General features: G+C 38.0%; 1 long non-coding RNA gene across 1 annotated transcript in view; it reads right to left on the bottom strand.

Annotated features, from left to right (window-relative positions):
* Window positions 1-1,476: 1,476 nt before the first annotated feature.
* The window catches only part of LOC148056525 (uncharacterized), a 169,033-nt gene continuing 150,730 nt past the window's right edge, over window positions 1,477-19,779 (bottom strand). The window contains exon 3 of the long non-coding RNA XR_015703049.1: window positions 1,477-1,832. This is a non-coding gene — a long non-coding RNA (uncharacterized LOC148056525). The remainder of the gene's footprint in view (window positions 1,833-19,779) is intronic.

Genomic DNA, 19,779 nt, shown 5'->3' with positions numbered 1-19,779 from the left:
TTGTAATTTGCATAAAAATAAAAAAATCAGTTTATCACTAGTGTTCTTTCTAGCAAGGATTTCTAAAACCAGTGGCTAGGAAATATTGTTGGTTTTCAGACCACACTTCATCTAATTATACAAAAGCATATCCACAGAATTGCAAGGGTTCATGAAAGAGATAATCAAATCACAACCATTCAGAATGAGAGAGATGCTCAATGTGGAACCGCTGATACAGCAATTTAATTACAGCAGTTTAGCAGCACAAGAGTAAAGTTCTTTAATAGATGCCACAGGTTTAACATTTTTGAGTACAGAAGGGGATACAGAAATAAAAAAAAAAACCAAACAAAAAACCAACCGCAAAAGCAGATGAATACTCAAGTCAGCTATTCAGGATGCACCATTGTTTTTACACAGTTATGTTAATATTTTCCTGGGAGAAAAATAATTTCCAAGTGCCCAGCACAAAGCAAACATTGAGTTAATTCAGGTCAGTGGGACTAAAGGCAAACTAATAATTTCATTTAGGAAAATATTAATGATCACAAATATATTTCTAGAGATATTTGTGCAGTTACTTCTACATTTATTTATGTACAAGTCAAAAAAGGCTTTTTTCTCAAAACTGGATCTTTATGACTAAAGCCATCGTAAAGATTCTTATAGATTCAAACGAGTTTTTTCTGATTCTCATGGTTGAAATAGAACAGATTCTTTTTTTTCACCTTCATAATTTTCTCCTTTTGTTGGAGAGAGTTAAAACAGTGCAACCGATTACAGTGAAAATTAATCTAATACCTATTCTTTTAAGGCTACATATCTGCCGCTGCACATTTCATAAGAGACTTTTATTGAAAATTTGTCCCCAAATCTTAAAAGCTGGCGAAGATGAACTGCCGAGTTGTACCTAGAAGCTATTTGGAAGTTCTACTAATGTCAATATTTTTCACTTCAGTGCTGCTTTTTATTATGGAAAGCATGGCAAAAAACTTTTTTCATTCCAGTATTCTTTTCCTTTTAAAAAGAAATACTTAATTATTAAACATCATACCTTTTAAACAAGAATACTATTTCCCTTGTTAACTATCGATTCTGTATGGACCAGAGCCCTCTTCGAAATCAGGTAGTCTACACATAAATTAAATACTAGGATTTATAGCTTTAGTATTATGTTATCCTGAGCATCATTAAAACACTCATCAGTATAAAAATCCTGTATGCACTAAAAGACTATAGAAACACAGAGGTCAAGCTCACATGATGCAATGGATGGCGGTGCCTACATCACCGGATTAACTCTATGCAGGCTGGTGTGCAGATGTGGGAGTTACTCATACCCTGACTTTGCAGAAATACTGCCTCAGGCTTGGAAAACTACCTAAGCGTTGTTCTATCCAACCTTACTTGCACCGCCCCTCAGCAAAGACTATCACCTTGGGCACAGGGCTAAGCAGGTTTGCAATACACAGTTTTTGGGCTAACTGGGTTATTTCTGCCTCAGTTGCCTCTGCACTTTGCTCTGCTGCTAGAGATGTTAGTACCAAGAGTCCCGGGATTTCTAACATATATGCAGTGCTTCAAATATGAGTGCTTAACTCGCAACAGTTTAGAGAGATCTGATTTTGAGAAGAACAGTATTTAGCATTTTCTGAAAAGCATATCCTCGTAATGGGTCTCCGGGTGATTGTTCCAAACTGGGAACATTCACAATTGCTAATCCCTTTGGAAATTTGAGTCCATGAGGACTTGCATAGAAAACATGTAGGAGAACAGGGATTTGCATTCAAATATCCCCTGGGTTTAGGCTACCATTGTTAATCCTGGGCCATCCCATATGATACTGGTACCTAAAATCAGAAAAACAGAGAATGTGTAAGAGATACATTAAGACAATTAATATAAATATAATCACCAAGGAATATTATGATGAAACAAATTTTTTTTAACTTGTATTGGACTTTTTTTTTTCTTTAAAACCAAAATTCCATTGGAACAGGTTAAGGCTTTTCCTCTCCCTGCAAAGTCATACATTGTTATTGCTATTTTACATGATAGATGAGTTAGATGGAACAATTCCCACGTGAGATTTTGGAATGTTTATTTTGTTTCTCCCACTATTTTTATCAGTTCTAAACTTAATGTTGCATTTACATAGGCTTCTTACATCAATGGCAAATAAATATCCTGTGACCAAAAAAGTGTGTCAGCAGTGCATATCAAGACTTTTTTTCTGTTACTTTATACTAACCTCTATTAAATCCTGGATACGTCAGTTGGTCTCAGCTTACAGCTAGTGTAACCTTACTTAAGCTCAAACTTGTACGCCACACGTTTTAAATGTTAACATGCAATGATAAATTCAAAAGTTTTGATGGCGCAAGTGGTTGTTCACCAACTCCTACTTTCATGCACATTGAAGATGGCACTGCCTGTGTTTATAGGAGAGCAAAATTTGGTCCTCTAACATCTGATTTGTACAGCTGCAAAGAACAGCCAGAGAACAGAGAAACAGAAACTCCACAGATTGGGGTTAAAGTGGGTTCCGCGTTGAGCGTCGTCAATAGGTTCCTTGTTGCTAAGGAAACTATTTCCTTGGTAGCTGCATGTTTGCCACATCTTACTAAATTGGTGTCAATCTCAAGCAAAGAACAATGTGTTGTGGCATCACGAGAAATAAAACCCAAACAGGCTTAAAGTTTATTAAATACTAATTAAAAAAACAAACAAAAAAACCCCACAAACCAAAAAAAACAACCAACCCTGAAATCACTATACCATAACTCACTGAAAAGCTCTGATTGTAAGAGTCATTAGCTGGCCATACAGGTAAAAGTATTTGTATAGCAAATAAAATTCTTTCATCTTCTAAAAATTGGAAATGCACCCTTTCACAAGAATGTACTTTTTAGCTGTTAAAAATCTCAGGTGATGTACTCATAGGGCAGCCGGTTTTGTGCACAGGAATGGATGGGGTACTCTGTCATTATTTTTTTCTTCCTGTTGATGTAAACGTTAAATGATGTTTTTATCATCTACTATTACATTTTATGGTAATTTACAACCTCAGAGTGGGTAAAGCAGATTCTGAATGCACTTGTAGAAACCCAGAAGTATAAAAATACACTGCACACTTTTTGTGCACAATTATCAAGAGCGATTTGTAAGGAAATGATGAAGTATACCAATTTTTGTATCCCATTGTACCTCCCTTCCCCTCTGCTTTTCAAGCACACATATATTAGCATTGCCAAGAATTTTCCTGGGCAGATTTTTTTTGAAGTAGGAGGTTCCAAATATGCCAGTTTAAAGGTCGTGGTATTCAACACATACTGTTAACTGTGGTATCTATCTCCATGTTAGACTATGAGCCAACCAAATCATGTCTATATTATTATGAAATAAATTCAATGAATGTGGCTGAAGAATAAGATCAATTTTATGAGATGAACCGCACTGAGGAATACCAACATCGTTTCTATAGCTACTCACAACCTTACTCCAGTTCTATAAAATCCAAAACCAAAAAACCTCACACTGTTTCAATATTTGTGCTTTTTCCCAAATGACCCAATAAGTCTTTATTTTGTCCTGCTCAGACTGTTTTGTCCAGAGTCAACATACCCAGACTATGGCAAATTACTTTTTTTGCAATGTTTTTACAACCTTGTAATTCATATGAAAAGGAGTCATATGAAAAGGAGGGGCAATGAACATTTTTCTACATGGAATAACTGAAACCTGGAATAAGGAAACAACAAAAGAAAAGCATCATAAAACAGAGACTTCTCCAAAAGTGAGACGCTGAAAGGGAACTGGCACAAGGAAAATCCTATGAAACATGCCATGACCAAAGCTTTCCATTTTTCTGCTCCTTAGATAAGCTTTAGTGCTAACATTAATTATTTGTATATCCCCAATTTCCAAATTCTAAAGGTGCTCAAACTATAGGAAAACAGACACTAGAGCAAAAAGGTCAAGAGAAAATTAATGCATTGAAAATAAACCGAAATTATGTGGGCATTTCTACTATATGGATCATTTAACTACCAATATAATTTGTTTTTTAAAAGCATTTTTTCATAGTATTTAAGCCTCTTCTACATCACATCTATAAACGCTAAGAAAAATACTTTTCCTCTTCAGAAAGTGCCATAAGCATAAGATGTTACGAGCATGTAGGAAATAGAAGCAAAGGAACAGAAATTAAAGACAAGAAGCAATCCATGAGAAATTAGTTTGATTCACAGCAGTCCTGTTTCACAATGCACTGCAGTTACCAAATCTGACGCAACAGAAAAATTAATGCACTCTTTACTACTTTTCTTGGAAAAACTAAAACATATTTTGCAAACACTGGCAAAGCTATGTAAAGTCAGCTGTCGTCAATCTACCTGGTTTTTGCTAGCTTGTGAGAATTACAGTGGGTATTTTGTGGGTTTCATGAAGAACTGCAGACAAAACCCTACTTAAGCTCCATAATCTTGGACTTCCCATAAGCGAGCACATTCACTCAATTGATCAGACTATTACAAAATACATAATGATGTTAACTTCCATACCTTTGCATAGGAATCAAGACAACATTGTCTGAGTTGGATCTAGGAGATTCATCTTATGTAGCTGTTACTGGTAGAAATGACAATAAAGACTATACTTCTCCTCTCAGTTTTCGGAGAGTTTAAGAAAACAACAAGAGTAATGGATGTAAATATGGTCTGATCAACATTTGATCCCATTGCTATTTTCACAAACGTGAGAAAAGAAATCCAAGTAGGACAGGAAATTTAAAAAGAAAGTATGCAGGCAAAAAAACCACATGTGTACATGTTTAATTGGATTGTGAAGGAGGAAGAAATGAGCAGAAACTGGCTGTGATTCTTGGTGCAGATGAGGTAAAGAGGACACAGCTGTTTCAACTTACACTTATCCAGACCACCTCTATTCAATAGGAACTCTCCGTAGAGAATTAGATGGAGGTTTGATGGTGGAATGTAAAGTCACAAGCAGAGATATGCTTTGCCATATGTGAATGGTTTCTCATAATGCTTTTTGTGCAGGGGCAATAGGATGGATGTGGGATATAACTGAGCTGGCAGGATTGATGTTTCCTAAAACAACCCTTCTTCATGTAAGAGCACTTTTGACCTATAGGAACTGCTCTGGGAACATGGTCATGAGAAACAAGTTGGAATGAACTTCTGTATATAAATGACAGCACACTCAGTTCAACAGAAAAACCATAACAATTCATCTCTTGCTAACTTGGTCTTTTGAATCTTTCTTTTTTTCCTAGGCATGTTTTAACGTCTGAAATTAGTGAAGCTGTCCTAGAAGCCACCACCTTTTCCTGCATTCTCAGGAAGAGGTCAGGTGCATTCCACTTAGTTAAATGCAACCCTGATTTATTAATATGTGGGTTTAACAACAGGTACTTTGCATATTTGAATGCTGTTTGTGGCTGCATTAAGAATAGTGAAAATGTACTGTGCTTAAAGGTAGTGTGTTTTTCAAGTGCTTCTGTTTAATTTGTATTCTTGGTGTTCTTGTGCATAGTACCTTCCAAACTGATTTGCTCCACAGGAGCAAATATATCCTGGTCTCCCTTCTGCTAATTTAACAGTCTGCTACTTAACACTGGAGATCAGAAATATGATGAGATATGGGAAATAAAAAGTGTATCAGAGGACTTTAATGGGGACATCAAGGTTAATATCTGTCTACGCTCTTTCTTGAGAAACTGCAAGCAAGACAATTTATTGAATTGGACCTGAGTTTATGTTTAATTATCTAAAGCATGGCTTCCTCAGCAGCACAGCTCTCCACTGTCTGCCATCGAGAGAGGCAGCAGACAGTCGCTATGAAATCCATCAGCTGGGACCTGAACCAAATGTTACACCATGAACAACAAAGTCAAGAACACCATGCAGAGGGCTGATGTGATAGACCCTAACAAAAGGACTTCACATCAGGCTAACACTAATAGAAAACTGCTAAATATTCATTAAGCTACTCCGAAATAGCAATATTTTAGCTATTGCAAAAATCAAACTACACAAAAGATCAAATAATGAAAAATTATTTCTTGGCACAGGTTCCTCTGACACTTTATTTCCTTACAACCTGGAACTACAGGGACACAAGAAGTTTCCTGCAACTTCAAAATAAAAGCATTGCAGATAGCTGGTTGAACAAGTGGAATATCACACTGGCATTTTGGTATCATTGGCAGCCTTCCTTGATTATTGACGCCACTGCTCCCGTAACAGCCTGTAGAGCTGCAGCCAGCATCTCTAGTATTTGTCACTGTCACTTCACAAGTGCTCGGCATTGTTCAGGAAATTGTATGTGTAAAGCAAAACTGCCTGCGACCAACTTCGACAAGGGAGCGGGGATGTGAAGGTGCTTGAAACTGAAACAGAGGTTTTATGTGTCCTATTATGTGCCCCAGCAAGAGCCATAAATAATTGTGACAAGGATTTTTTTTTGTGTTACATGTGAAAGTCCTTGACTGTGCCTCCTGCTTCAGCTCCCCCCTCTCTCTCATGCACTACAGCTGCCAAGCTGCATGATGATAGATGGCACTATGCAGCAAATGACAGCCGGATAGATTTTTTAGTTTGTGCTTTAGAGAGAATCAGATATGCTGTATAAAGCAATAAAAAAGCATACTCACAAGGTGGGTTAAAAATAGCTAGCACAGCAGTAGATGAGTTTGCTGTTTATCAAAAAGTTAAATCTTTACACATAAAGTCCAGGTGATGTGTTAATTCTTTTAAATCTTAGCAAGTAGTAATGTTAAGCAGACGAAGCTATGGAGTTTAGCATTTTTTTTTTTCCTCCACCTTTTAATGTAGAAGACACTGAAAGCCTGGATATAAACTTTTCTGAATAAGGACAGCATACAAAATAAAAGTGGAAATAGACTTGATCCTTATAATGAGATGAAGAAAGTCTTGAATCTGTACAAGGTATGTTTGAAAAGTTGGCTTTCAGATCTTGAAACATGAGCCCAGACTCCCTGTAAACTTTGAGACATCAAGCCACTGAAGTCAGCAAGACTCTTTACTATGAAATTTGACCAAGATTATTTGAGAACTGATATAGCAAATTATTTTTATCCTTAACAGAGCACGTCTGATGAAAAACATATATTTAGGTTTTTAGTATATATTACTTTCTCTTATATGCTAAAAGGTAGTAGTTTTTTGGTGATAAAGCAGATAGCATCAATGAAAGTGAGAATTCAGGTGTGTCAGAGCACTCACAAAATATTTGTGGAATATGCATTACAAAGACGTAGGTAGCCATTGAGATTGCACAGAAAAGCTAGAAGAAAAAGGGTGTGCAAATGCTTCTGTTCTATACACCGGTAACATCTGACAATTACATATACATAAGGCAGTTGCTTTTCCTCATGCTTAATATTTTTCAGTAATTGAATACGATGTTCTGAAGAACAGAATGTTCCCCTGAAATGCACACTGTGCACATCTGAGATGTGCAAGCTTGGAAGTTGTTCCGTCCTTTCCACTGGATGTTAACTTTAGTTGTTTTCCTCTGTGCTTTCTATTGATCTAGATTCCGTGTAACAAATGGCCTGGTTTCCCAGCCACCTTGGAAATGTCATGCAGGAGTCAACAAAAATACTTAGTGTATGTTTTATAAAGAATTACAGCTGGCTCTGAATTACTCTGGCTTTCATCTCTGTAAACCCAGTCTGGTTGCTCTCTGTATCGATGGATGAGCAGAAGCACCAGGAAATGATTCAATGAGCCAGTGAGTTTCCCAGTTCACGGACATGACAGCCTGAGACATACTTATTCACTCTGCTTCTGTCTCCTCATACACTATACTTGAAGCTGCTATGTAATTTAAGAGTACTCAGTATATCAGATCTCAACTATTTTTCCCCCCTGATTTCTGATGAATCATGTTAGGAAAGCTGTGGTTTTAACACTGGAGGATGTGACATAATGCAAAACAGCACAAGAAGTATATTAAAAAAATATGTCTGTCAGACTGTATATTGCTGGAAGGGGATAATTTGAATTATATGCCCATAATTCAAATTTGGGGATAATTCAACACCCAAACAGATACATTTCTAGCTGTACCCAGTCATCTGATATAATACTGGCTGTTGTTTATGACTTACTAGTATGTTATAGCATCACCTCCCCATGCTATGCTTAGGGGACAGTTTACATTTCCATAATAAAATCCATTTTCTATAGGTTTATAACTCAGTTTACATTTCACGAGGCTGCTGCCTGGCATATGATTTTCAGTTCAAGTCCCATTGGTTTGACTAAAAATAACTTTCAAAGCAGCATATTTATTAAAAATAATTAATCAATGCAATGTAGAAGTTTTAAAGTACGTAATATTGTTTCCCAGCCCAAGAAGTTTTAGCAACTCCAAGCTCTTCACTAGAAAAGGGCCTATTAAAGTCCTTTTTACAAGAACCTGATGGATTTAGGACCAAATGGAACTACTTAAATAAGCAGATGTTCCAGCATCACTATATTTCGAGATAAGTCAGAACAGTAATAAAGCACAATGCTTTAAAACTGAAAGGGAGCATTTCTTAGATGATGTGACAGCAGTAATGCATACACTTCAGTGTACCTGGCATGCCTACCACCATGCCTCCACCATTTATATAGTGCCCAGGAGGGCCTCATGGTTGTTCGTGGGTACTAAATTCCACAAGGGATCAAATCACTGGAGGAACAAAGGTTTCCACTGACTTCAATGTTGGCGTCTTCTTAGGTCAGACATGGAAAACCTGAGAAGTCTGGGACAGACATATATGTTATTGTTTAAAGAATAAAACCGTAAATGCCTAACTCGTAGTCACACCAAGAGAGGCAATGCTCTCTCCGAGGCAGCTGTCTGATCTAACACATTCTTCCAAATATGCCTCTTGCATTTTCCACCAACTTCTAATTTCCACCACAATATTCTCCTCTCTCGCATTACAGCACCCTCACTGCACAATTAGAAGGGTACGTATTAACTTTTTATTTCCCTATCACTTTTCATTTTCTCAGGATTTCTGACCAAGGCAGGAACGAGGAGTGCTAACAAAAGCTGAAGGAATTGCCAAGGATCTGATCACAGCGTCTGATTTAATGCTTGCCCACCAGAAGCAATGAACTAAAGATTGAATGTATGTTCCTGCTCAGCGGAAGAGCTTCTCCCAATTTCCCAAAGGTATCTCTTTCATTTGCTGAAATACCCTGAAATAACAAAATATTCTCAAGCCACATAAGCAGAAAATAACATAACTGTCTCTTCACACTGACACCCTTTCTACCTGTGCCCAAGAAGCTATTACAACATGAGCTGAAGTAGTTATATGTGTTAAAATGGGGAAACAAAAAGTCGAAGCTTTTCTACCACAATGAGACACATGGTCTAGTACCCATGTGAGAAAATGTGAAAGTTGTATCTCATATGTGTTCACCAGACCATATAATCATGCTTGCTGTTTTTTCTGATTAGTTTTGGAAAAATAATTATTTATTTTAAATCTGTTAGAGAATTTAATAGAAAACAGTCACTATTGACAAATACATAGCCATCTCTTAAATCCAGAGGTGTCTGTCTCTGGGTGCAATGACAACTCTAACCTTTCCATATCCCCATTTTTGCCCATTTCAACCAGCATGTTGGCAGCCTTGCCAAGTGGCTGGGAGGCTCCAAGGGTTATGTGAGTAGCCAAAATCTGCTGGAAGACAAAGGTAATGCAACTGTATTCCCAATTCTGGGACATGTCTCTCCCAGATCGCCCCGAGCAGGAGGAAGGAGGGAGAGGGGTGCAGTGTGGCTCCTTCCCAAGCAAATTACGAAGCTTTACCATCTCTGTTGTGCTCAACTGGAGCAAGGGTTATAAAGCAGGTTTGTGAGTTTGGATGCAACTTTGGAATATCACGTTAAGCTAGTACTGGTGTTTTGATTATTATAGGGTGTGTGATCTCAGCCTTCCTGACCAGGGTTCATTTTAAACAGCCATCACAAATTTTGCACAGGTTGATACATGTGTCTCTAATCATCAGAGCCAAACTAGGGTTGCACCTCATAAACATTGTCTTTCTTGGAAGAAAATGTTTTCTTTCAGGTCAAGCTGAATCACTGGGCGAGCAAGGAGGAGGAAAGGGGGAGTTTATTATGCATGTCTAGTCTGTCCAAGAAAAGACGGGATTAACAGCTAATTTCCTGCCATTATATTTCAACCCCAAAGAAAGCTTTTTGAAAGAAATGACTTGCATCTCAAAATGACTTAACATCTGCAACGAACAAAGATGAGAAACTCACCAGGACACAGGCTGAATTCTAACTCCTCCTTTGTAACTCTTTCTACTGTGCTAGTATGAAGTTGTAAATCGTTACAAGGAACAAAAAAGAGCAAACAGCACCTCTACCTGAGGCCCGTGCCCTCTTCTATGAGCATACCCTTCAGTCCACACCGATCCTGGAGGGTTACAGGGATGTGCTCCACTGTCAGAGGTTGTGAAGTTTGGAGCCAGGAGCTGCTCTGGTTCCACGAACCCATGCGAGTCAGATCTCTTGTGATCACATTTTAAATGGCTGTGGAAACTGCTGGCAATTTGAAAGGTGTATTTAATGCTGAAAGTCAGCTGAAGGCATCAGACTGCCTAACCTTCTTACTAAAAAATCACATTGTCCAGTTCTGGTACTCTGAGGTCCCGCCTTCAGACACGTGCCTGTTATTCGCCTGTGTATTTAATCCAAATGTGCAACTGTGCTCCAAGAAAGGAGGATAAAGCTATTTGAAAATCCATCCTCGAGCATCTTGGTCCCTTGTTTTCTTTCTGGAACAGACTATTCTGAGTTCTTGAAGAAATGAAAGCAAGGAAAACAGGTCTGTAAAATTTCCCCTTCCCACCTTAGCAACTTCCATTTTTCTTTCCATTCCCAGGGTTCAGAAAAAAAGGAGAGAGAAGAGGAAAAAAAAAAAACAAAACCCTAGATGTAAAATTACCCAAAACTTTCCGGGGGCCTGGGCACAATTTCTGCAGCACCGTGCTTGCGCAGAGCATCCATGATGCAGCAGGGCTGACCCCGACTGCCGGCAGGACCAGGCAGCAGAGGCCAGGCAGGGTGAGCACCCACTCCCCTTCCCCGTCCCATGCAGAACAGCCCAACATGGGAAGGCAATGGCTGCAAAATGATTTGGAGCAAGGATACAACCCATTCCCCCGCCACAGCAGAGTACTTCAGGGGACCTGTGTGGGCGTCCTAAACTGTCCAATTACCTTAATAGGCACGGTCTCACCCTAAATTTATAAACCGTTTCAAGATCTACAGATGAGCAGAAAACTGTACATAATGGTGAACAAAGAGTTATTGCTCCCTGCACCGAGAGACCAAGCAATTTAAACCACCATGCCCGTCTTTGTAGGTTCTATCAGTTAAGCGAGCAGACGTGTATAGTGATAAATTACTGAGAGTCAGTAACACTGTAAAACTCACTGGAACAAATTCTCTGCTGGTATAACTCTGCTGAAGCCAAAGGAACAATGTCAGGAAACTTGGTCTGCTAAATTAAAACAATATGGATTAACACAGCATTCTGGATGCATTTCTGTCTGCATCAATATTACCATTAAGTGTTGTGGAAGTGTTGTGACTCCATTGGCAAATGAAGTGAAAGGGAATATTAGCTACTGAAAAGGAAACAACCTATGACTTGGCAGATAAAATAATTATGCTTAAAAACTGCACCGTGCTTAGCTGTTCTTTAGCCAGGTTAATGCAACAGAAATAGAAAATCACGTAGGATCTCGCTATACTTCTCTCAGTGGAGGGTTTATAAAATTGCATGTGTGCTTAGTATGCCGCTTGTGTGGTTAATCACGGTCACTCTACACACCCCAGTCTCCACATTGTATAGGTGACACTTTTTCCACAGGAACAGGTTTTTCAAGTGACAGACCTTCTTCTTAGCAAGCCCAATCTGATCTATAAAACTTGCACCCAAGAGTCCGCTCTCACTGCAGTGCAGCTGGACTGGAAGGTTATCTACCGGCCTTTCCCATTTGGTGGATAGGACTGTGTGCACCAGTTTTACAGATGTGAATTGGTCCTTTGTAAAAACATCTCTCTCAGCACCTCGTGCACACCCTGGGCCAACTCACTCTGCGGTCAATGGAGCTGTGCCAGTCCACATCAGCAGCACACGTGAGCCCCACCGTTTTGTCTCAGGCTTCAATAAGATAAATGACTTTAATTCATCCTTTGTGTAAGTAGGGACAACTCCTAGAAATTAGACTGGAGTTGTATGCCTCAGCTTAATCCCTAAATTCATTCCTCTAGACAAAAATCCATCTTAAAATCACTGTTCTTATGTCTGTCATTAGTAGGAGTTATTTGTGACACATATACTTTAAAAATTCTGTAATAGTCCTCACCATAAAAGATCCCTCAAAGCACTCAGTGATATTGGGTCAGATTCTGATTGCAGCTCACCCCTACCAATATGAAAAACAGTCTGTAAAGAATTCGTTTCACAAATTACATTTGTTCAGAGTCGCATAACAAAAGAAGTCAGAATCTAGATTAATTATCATGATTATACACCAACTCAGAATTCAGTCAGTCCTCAGTAACAGATTTCTTTTCAAAGGCTTGCACAATTGCTCATGGGAGTTTGCAGCTTGTGCACACAAACCTCCAAATATACACAAAGGCCAATAAATAAAATAAATAAAAAAAAAATTGTATTGCCAAAATTAGTGGAAAAGCAACACACTGAGAAATATGTATTTAACTCTTCCCCACATACACAAAGTTGCTAGGGAACAAGCAAGTGCCTTGCAAACTGCCAGTACAATTACATTTACAAAGAAGTGACAAGGATTGACCTTTGCCTACTCCTTCCTGTCTGCCTTTTACCAGGCATGGAAAAGCCTGGTGGCTTGACAAACAGATTTGATGGGCACATTTCCAGACAGCGTGCTGTCTGGATGGGTGAGGTAGCCCTCTTCTGCAAGTCTGCTAAGAACTAAAGAAGCTTTTAAGAGCGCCACAACTGTCAGTGTTTAGCTCTTTTAGTAAAAGGTGGTCTTCCCTTCACTAAGCTTTTGTAAGCTTTGGAAGTATGAAATTTGTTTAGCACTTCCAGCCAATACCCAGTCAAATAACTCCGTCAACAACTATTAATGAAATTGCAGTAAGATTCCTGCAAAAAGAATTAAATAAAGGCTCATATTTACAAAAGTACATGTGAAAAATTTGCCAGTGCTTTGGCAAGTTGGAACTGTACCTTTGTACAAAGTTGCAGGGGTTGTGTACAAGCGCTGCTGTACAGAGGTGATACCCCAACTTCCATATAAAACCCTGAAAATATGCGTAAAAAAGCACGGGCATTACTTAGTATAAGCAGCTAAGAAATTCTGTGCCGTTATCTGTATACTTTAATAATTGCAACTTTCAATGGTAGTGACATAAAAACAATTACTTTTAAAAATTCCTCTGTGTATATACATTTGAAACTACACAGCCATTAAAAACAGTCTGTCGAATTAAAGGTTGTGCAATTAATTAAGTGCAAATCCTGTAAAACTGGACCAAGGAGAAAATTCATCAAATGTGTGAAATATGACCTATCTTGTCCAAAAGACAAATATGTTTAAACAAAATATGAAAATTGATGACAAAATTACTGGTAGCAAAATGCACACAGAGCAAATATGAGACAGCTGTACTCTGATTCAGCATGGGAGGTTCACCCTTACAGAATTTGTGATTCATTATCTCCACTGTCTTGTAAAACTTTTCCTAGTTAATCTCTGAAGTACGGCCTTTGTATCTATGATAGTAAAAATTCCCAATAAAATCACATATAACTGTTTAGCAATGATTTACTGTTGCTTTCCAGAATCAGATTATATCTATTATAAATTGGATCTGGGTACCTAGCAGCAAGCTTTTGCTCTGACACCTGAAATCCTTCCCTTTTGTGGCTGCTTCTTCCAACCAACGTCCCTGTCTCATTGGTGCGACCCACATGGGGACAGCTAGTCACACGGGCCCAAGCTGGGCTGCAGTGGTGTGTGTGGGTTTGCCTCTGCTCTGTCCCAAAGTGTAGCCTGGGCACTAGATTTTGCAAGGGAGACTTCTTCTTAGGTGTCTTCTTAGCACCCTAATATTTGCTGCCAGGCAGGAACAGAGTCTTCTCAACCTTGACAGCCATGAAGCTGGATGCCTGGACCTTGTTTAAGCCACATGGGGTTCACGCTTCATAGACCAAGTATTGGTATGCCTGGTCACCATGTTCTGGTTCACCTCTGTATAAAGGAACCATATTTTGAAGGGTTTTACTGTCAAAAAACACCCAACACCAAAATGAGACCTTTTCTGTTTTACCCACAGCAACCCATTGAAAAGGAGAGCTATATCTTCTCTGCCTGACACAACTTGAAGGTACATTTTCAATATCTCAAGAAATTATTCTAGCAATAAGGCAATAGTTGTCTCCGGTTGCCAGCTTTGGGTACAAGTTTTCCCACATGAATATAAACAACTTATTGCTGATGGGCTGTGACTGGAAACCATTGCAGTGGCATACTGGGGAATAGGATTTTCTCACTCATGTTTAATTTAGTGTTTAATATTAATTAGATCAGACAAAAAGAAGACACAGAGAGTAAAGGAGAAGTTGGTTGTCTAAGAATATTAAGACATGAAATTCAAGGAATCCATAGAATATTTATATTGCATAAAGTATAAAACTTCACAAAAAATGTATGGGGGAGACTGCAGCCAGAATGGACTTTACCAGGGGGACAGGAACACCTAACAGGTTCATGACTGACATTTTTAAGCAGAGAGAAGCGTCTTCCTTCAGCAAACTGAGGAGTACAGATTGAACTACCTTTCTCTCTGCTTCATTTTCTACTTGCAACCTAGTAAGACCCAGCTGTACCAATGCACTACCCCAGAGAAAGCAGGGGCATGAGACAGGAAATTCTGCTAGGCAGCAGGGACTCCAGATCTTCTTTGAGAAAAATCACTCAAACGCACTTAAAATTAGCTTACTTATATTTACACATGCATACCAATTTCTTCCTGAAGGACATATGCAAACTCAATGATTCTTGAAGAATGCACACTGTCAGGAGCTACGACTTCAAGCAACTGTATTTGTAAGGTGGGCATGTATAATGTTCACTAGACATATTGTATTACATGCGCTTGACATTATAAGCAGGTTTAAGACTTCACAAATCAAAATCAAATTGTAAAGTGGATGGTAGAGAGGAGGCGGACTGCAGGGAATGCTAGGAATACAGCCTGTTATTTTCATATTAAAATGTAATGGTGCCATTAAAGTTAAAACCACTGTTAAACTTGATTGAGTAAATTAGTTAATTAACCATAGCATCTAATGCATTCCTCCAAGGCATACCTCAGTTCCTGAAGATAGAGACTTGATAGAGTTCCAGTTGTACATTATCCTAGCTGTGAATTTTAGTACGATTACGCTCTTGGAGTGGCTTACTGTTTGTCAATGAAGAATGCAAGCTGTCTTCTGAATTTGACACTGATTAAAAATTAGCAGGGAAAAAATGATATGTTTCCTTTTATACTTTTTAAAGAAACTTCTCACATTTAATAAATTCTTCTTACTCTTTCTCTACCCTTTCTCAGAAAATTTTATATTAAAACAAGTTAAAGGTGGGACATTCTGGTCATCTCTAGTTAAGACTGAGGAAGGAGGATTTAGTTCCATCCTGTCACAGCAGAACAGACTCTGTAGTCATGCTATACCAAAACCACTGCCCAATAAAACTCTGATTTGATTCCCATTAGCTTATCCATGCTGAGGCATTAGGAAGCTGTAAACCAACTACCTGATGGTGGTGATCAGTGTGGTTCCCCTTATCGTCTACATGTGATTAAGCAGAGAAACTTTACTCAGAAGGGACAAAAGTGCAGACAACCAATTCACTTATGTCAAAAGTAAAACAAAGATATGCAAGACTCTTTGGAGCAAGGACCATCACTTATAACCCAGCTCAAATTATACAGCACTAAAGTCACATCTTAAAGTGTAGCTCCCCAATTCAGCATGTGGCAACCTTTCCAGGAAGGCAGCTTTCCTCTGTGGTCTCTTATGTCTAAACATCTACATCTGCAACTTAACAACGTTAAAATCAAAATAACTTTTTTTTTTTTCTTAACAAATCTCTACACCTTCAGATTGCTAGTCCCATTTATATGGTTAAAGGTCTAAGAAGCACTAATTTGTATTTAAAATAATTTTGCCGGTACAAAATTTAAAGGTGCAAAATCTGCAGATATAAGTTACACTAAAACACAAAAAAGTCTGGGTATGCCCCTTATGACACTAAGAGAGTTTCCCTTGGGACACCATAACTAATCACAGTTTTTATTTCTTTCTTTGCCTTTTCTTCTTGAGGGGAAGAAAGATGAAGGATGCTAACTATCAAGAATACTGTGACATAGTTGCTCTAAAGTAAGCAGCAGTCAGGTTTGTTACCAAAGCTGAAGGTATCACTCTGTACCAAATACACCTTTCCACCAAAACTTCTTTTTGGCTGTATCGGAGATGTTGCTCACTACATCTGCAGTTGACATGCTTAAGATTCACTGTTACAATAAAAAGCTTAAATGCAAAAATCACTTTCAAATAACAACAAAAAAACCCAAACAGTGTCTCAGGCTAAAAGACTGGAATAAAAGAATAGAAACAACATGCAAAAAGTATCATTCAGATTTTTTAAAGAACTCAAAAAGGAAAGGTAACTAAGCTAGATTTCTCAAATATGACTTTTGAATTTAATAATGTAAATTTTACTCAAGCACCTTGTTGCAGGAAAAATGGCCACAAAGCCTGGATCATGGATTTTGAATCTACCTACCTAATTTATAAATGAGGTAGAGTAAAATACAGATTTTCTGATGTAGAAATGCCATGTGAGCAAGAAGCTAGCTTATTTGGAAATCTGTGTTATATTAAGAAATAAAATATATCTCTATCAAGATAGCAGAATGTAAACTGAGTATGTTTTCTTTTAACTACTTTATTTTCAAAGCTGTTGGCTGAGTTAACCTGTTGTCATAAGCATCCCTGTAATCCGTTCTTATTACATTCCCAGAAGAAATTTCATTTATTTTAACAGAAATTTTTAAGACTTATTTTTTCATTTACAGAATTGCTCAAAACTTTTTCATCAAAATACAATTTTCACAAAAAGAAATTGCATGCTAACATTTCCGCTTGTGTTTTTTCATGTTTCCAGTCTTGTCCATTGTAATTCTTCCAGTACAGTGCCAGAGTAACATTACCATGCAACAAGGTGTTTTGCACATCCCAAGAGCACTCTTTTTGTGGCAGGTATGCTTACTTTGACCCACATAGCAGCACACAAATGACCAGCCAGCTTATTTCATATCTTTTGAGCGTATGGCTGGCCATTTTCTAATTTTCTAAGCATAGCACTGCCACTGAGATATTTTCCCCAGCCTTCATCACCTTGGGGAATGCTTAATTTTGAAAGCATTAGGACACAATCATGACAATTCTCTTATGAAAGCATGGCTAATTTTCTGCTTTAAACAAACATAAAATTGATCTTTCAAGCTGCATTGCTCTGTTTCACATGATCTCTTTGTAGGTCTTCCACCTTTTTCTCTTTTGCCACATCCAATAATGAAGCTTCCCTAAATGAGGTCTGCTTCTTTTTCTTTTCATTTTTGCTTACAGATACTACATCTTGGAAAATCACTCGCCGCATATGGATAACCTCAGTGCAAAGTGCAAATGTGACAGATTTCATCCTCTATCTCACAAATGTCCAAGAGGTCATAAGTAATCTGAATGACAATTACTCAGATTTCCATGTTTTCTATACCACAAACTGTTTCCATTTACTAAGCAGTGCCTAAACTTAGCATACATTGCTTCTGTATCTTACATATGATGAATATGCTACTTTTTCATTTAATGTTTTTTTCATTGCCTACTCGATACAAACAAAGGATGTTCCTGAAGGTCAAGGTATTGATCTAATTCAACCCAAGGGGCTCATTCCTATCCAGTGACAGATACAAGGTACCTGTGGGATAATGGACTCGTGGGAAAACCTATGAAAAGGACAGTGGGGTGGGTCTTCAAAGAATACTGCTAAAATTGAAGCATTATTAAGTTATTTCTCCTTTATCTCTTCTTGAGCATAAAAACAAAACTGTAAAGAGAACATGCAAAGAACTTGGGTGTATGGGGTCTTATCGTATGATATTTATGGCAGACCCCTGAACTAATAAAGAAGCAAAAATACTTGACCATTATCTGTGACATGGACTCTGCAGTTTTATTGTTAAAAATTCTGACCTGCTATCCAAATTCTACCTAAAATTAGAAGCCATGTAATGACAGCATTTGGCTGAGCTGAGGGAGAAATTTGCTGAAGAGGAAATTCCCTCTTGAATAATTAAGTAACCCACTTTTCTCTCTGTTTTTCTCCTTTCCTCATCAGATTTCTAGATATGGAAGGAAGTAACATTCTCTTTCCACTGTTGACGAGATAATACTGATAATCTAAGTAATTTCTTGCTACTCTTATGTATTTAATAAGGCATCTAAGATTAGTGGTTAAAGTCAGCTAATTTAACCAAATTATAGCACATAATTGATTTAGTGATAGGTAGGCATGACTCAACTTTTATTCAAATCTTTAACATAATCAAAGAATTATGAATTGATTCTGTCATCACCAAACAACACTAGTGTTACATTTTTAACTACTCAGTAATAAAAATTAATGCAATGTCTGTGCTATTACTTGTATATTTACGCTCATGACCCTTTTCAGAAATATATTCCTAGATCTCTATTCCACAACGTTTTACTGAGTAAGTATAAGGAATATATCAGCAACTAGGAAGGAGGATGGCACAGATGCAGCTGTGATCAAATAGGATGCACAGATGTGCATTAAAAAAAAATGTTTAACTGATCCTAATAATGGTGTATCATTGATAAAATCAGTGTATATACAAGAACACAGATCATAGGCTAGTGCTCCACCCTTTTTTATAGTCTTTCATCTCTGTGTCAATTGATTGTCTTCTCAATTTAGAAATTTTTAGTGTTCTAGTTGTGAGAAACTTTCTACTATCTTGCTTCTCTCAGTCAGATCTTATTAATTGCCCCATCACCACATCCTCTTTGTTGGACAATTTGGTTTCCCCAAGGGACTGCCTTGTTCCTCTTTCCCTCCTTGCATCTCCGCTCCAGGCCAACGTGTTCAGCCAGGTACCTTCCAAGCTAATAGGTCTAATGTTCTTACATGCTGGATGTGTCTGAGCTTTGCCTCTTTTTTTTTTTTTTTTTTTTCATTATTTTTATTTTTTTAACACAGACTCTGTGTTAACATAAGTCTTTCACGTTCTTTCTGAAGTGATTTACCCTTCTTTTGTCACTAGCAACTCTTCCTCCTTCTCAGCCTCAGAGATTTGATATCTTTTTCTACTCCTTTCTCACTGTGTCCTCCATACCAGTACTACTGCAGTGCTGAACCTCACCTAGAAAACACTGCTGCTAACCACTGATGCTCTATCATTCTTCTCACTGTTGTAGTGCTGATGGTAGTTTAGTCTGCTAGATGCAAGGGTCATTGCAAAGTCAGTAGCCAGGAAAACTATGTTAATCCATTAAAGTCTTCAGAGTTTACTATCTGAGAAATTCCATGCTCTCCAGCACCTCAGAGAATTGCTCACCAGGCATTACACCATCTAATA

This window comes from Nipponia nippon, unplaced genomic scaffold (genome assembly GCF_047370975.1).
Source record: "Nipponia nippon isolate SJK-2023a ecotype South Korea unplaced genomic scaffold, ASM4737097v1 scaffold_13, whole genome shotgun sequence".
NCBI lineage: Eukaryota > Metazoa > Chordata > Aves > Pelecaniformes > Threskiornithidae > Nipponia > Nipponia nippon.
This window is presented reverse-complemented; position numbering and strand designations above follow the sequence as displayed.